The sequence below is a fragment of the Anneissia japonica genome, unplaced genomic scaffold, assembly GCF_011630105.1.
Source record: "Anneissia japonica isolate Jap-2015-1 unplaced genomic scaffold, ASM1163010v1 scaffold287866_len144376_cov102, whole genome shotgun sequence".
Lineage (NCBI taxonomy): Eukaryota > Metazoa > Echinodermata > Crinoidea > Comatulida > Comatulidae > Anneissia > Anneissia japonica.
Genome location: NW_022685969.1, coordinates 24,161 through 27,107, shown reverse-complemented (window position 1 = coordinate 27,107; position 2,947 = coordinate 24,161). Strand labels below are relative to the sequence as shown.

Genomic DNA, 2,947 nt, shown 5'->3' with positions numbered 1-2,947 from the left:
AGCCATTATGATCTATAAAATCATATTTACAACTTATGTGCTTTCAGAATATGTAATAAAAATTGGGGGTCACCTTTCAACCTAAGGAGCCATAACTGATTAAAAATAGGTCTGATTTTAGCATAATTTCACTGTATAGCGGCACAAATACGCGGAAAGATACCTGTTTGATGCGCACGTACGGCATTGCTATTGGCCAAAAAGATGATCGAAAAGAATGCAAATTTGTGAAAACAATGTCAGGAACCCAAAATATGTAAAAAAAACCTAATTTCTAACTTCCATACGTATTGCGCAAGTAAAAGTGCGCGCGCATAGTGGAAAATAATGAAAAATTTTGAAATGCTCAAAATGGCCTGAAACGTGCTCTAATTTAGTCAAAAAGTAATTTCAAGCATTTTGAAATTTTGACGCATGCGTGCGCGCGCGTTAATAAAAAATTAGGGTACAGTACATTCAACATTAACCTAAAGTTAATGCTTACTTAATACGGTTTCGAAATATCAATTGGTTAGGCTGATATGATCGATAATGTACTAACGCAAAATTGTGCGTAGTTGACGTCACGCATGACTGAGCGTGTTGAAAAGCTTACCATGACTATTCCAGACCAAGCCAAATGTTCGTTGATAGCGATTGTGCGTAAACCCGTGGCATTTTTTGAGATATCGTGCGAACAAAAATGGAAGGAAAGGTAGAATAAAAAAAAAGGATCTCGTACAATAACAATAGGTGATCCGCTAGTGTAGCGGATCACCAATGATGATGATGATCCTGACAATAACAAGAGGTGATCCGCTAGTGTTAGCGGATCACCAAAAAAGAAGATGAAGATGATGATGATCCTGACAATAACAAGAGGTAATCCACTAGTGTTAGCGGATCACCAAAAATTCAATCTGGACGTAGGACTATAAAACTTCGAATTGAAATCCAATGGACATAATATCGAGAAGAAGCCCAATTAGAATTGAAGCCCACCTCTTCTTTTTTCTTTTTTTTAAATGTTTAATAAGTGAGCACTTTTGCTTTATAATCACTGTTATGGTATCTGGTACAGATTGGGTACATCATATATTTTCTAATTATAGTGCATTCCAAAGACAAATTGTCCATTTGCAAAAATATCAAATAAATTTCAGTCTCTTAAATATATGATATACAAAAATTTAATAGACAACAAAAAAAATGAAACATCACACTTACTTTAAATTGAATATCCTTGTTGGCTCCTGATTGAATAAGAACTTCACACGCATCTGTATGACCATTTTGAGCACTTACGTACAATGCCGTTGCCCCATCCTACATTTTACAGAAATATAAAAATATTTAGTAAGTGAGCAATTTTCCTTTGCAATAACATATCACTCTTATGGTATATGGCACAGATGGGAAGTACAGATGGGGTACATAATATATTTCCTAACTAGAAATTGCAAATTGCAAGTGAAGTGCTGCGAAGTACAAATGCATAATAAATGTTCTTGTGAAAATAAGGAATAATAAAAATATAACAAATAATATGAGACACAACCCATTGTCTATATTAGAACACTTCTCATTGGGTAACAAAGTCGTAATTTTTCATTTTTGTCAAAAGTGTCTATAGTGGTGAATTATGGTTTAGGTTTTTTTTAAATAGAGTTTCAAAAATTTCTATGTATGTGGAAAATGTAGTTGATTACCAAAGGTTACAATTTTTATTTTGAAGACTGCATGGTCTAGGAAGTGTAAATTTTTTTATGGGGCAAGTTTCCAAGGGCGGGTTTTCTAGGGGCAAGTTGACTGCCAAAGAGTGTTGCCAAAGTGCGAGCCAGCGTGTTATCTGATCACAAGTGCAAGACATCGCAAGTGTGAGCCAGCGAGCCATGATGTCACGACTAGATACGAGACGTTACTCGAGTTGTGCGAGGTATCGGCTGAGATTGTGGAGTACAATTCAAAAAACAACTATAGGTCTAATAATGAATTATTGTGATGTTAAATAGACAATGTTAGCTATCAAGGAGCGACGTTGTTTTTCTTTGGGACCTTCGTCTCTTCAAGGCTAGGCCTATACTGTTCCATCCTAGCTAGTCTAGGCCTAGAGTAGATAAGGCTAGCGCGACATGCGGACGTTGGTACGTGTTAGTTAGTCTACAAACGTCGCCTAAAGTAATTGATTTTACCCGGCAGAACGAAAGAAGGAAAATCCGCTTTTCAGTCGTCTTAGGCCCTTGTTTTTTGACAAACAATGACCTTTCAGAGGTCAAATTGCTGTCAAGAATATGAATTGGCTGCTTCGCAGCAATTATCATCCATTTCAAAGACCAATTGCCCATTTGCAACCATATTGAATAAATTTCAGTCTCTTCAATATATAATATAAGGAATCTAGAAAGTCGAGTAGAAATGTGAGTAAATTAACTTGTTCTCCAGTGTTTCACCTGTCATAGCAGACGTGTACGATTCATCAGACTTTTTTAACTCATTTTATCTTTTTGCTTTGCTACTTTTCTCATGACCAAAGAAGTACTTATTATTTCTTTCTCCTTGTTCAATCCAGGGACGTAGCCACGATTTTGAAAGGGGGTGAGCCGTTATGCGAATTACGTATGACCCCGGCGGGGTCAAGGGGGCGAATCCCACTGTGAAGTAGCGCAATCTGAATGTTCTTAGGACTGTTTGAGAGGATAAAGTGAAAATTGCAATAGACGCATTATAAATAAGCGCAAAAATAATTATATAATAAATCAACAGTGGCAGATCCAGGAATTCGAAAGAGAGGTGAACCAGGGAGGGACTTTCACAGACCGAGGAACCATCCATCTCAGCCCCACCATGGTTGGGGCTGAGGTAAGAAAATTTATGATTAAAGCATCTCTAGATGGCCGGAAATTACACTCTCGCACTTCAATTTGAATATATTTTTCTTTTTTTTTTTCTTAAAAAAATGGAGGGGGGG

At 36.8% G+C, this 2,947-nt stretch overlaps 1 long non-coding RNA gene across 1 annotated transcript in view; it reads right to left on the bottom strand.

Annotated features, from left to right (window-relative positions):
• Nucleotides 1–1,210: 1,210 nt before the first annotated feature.
• The window catches only part of LOC117113237, a 4,610-nt gene continuing 2,873 nt past the window's right edge, over nucleotides 1,211–2,947 (bottom strand). The window contains exon 2 of the long non-coding RNA XR_004446168.1: nucleotides 1,211–1,305. This is a non-coding gene — a long non-coding RNA (uncharacterized LOC117113237). The remainder of the gene's footprint in view (nucleotides 1,306–2,947) is intronic.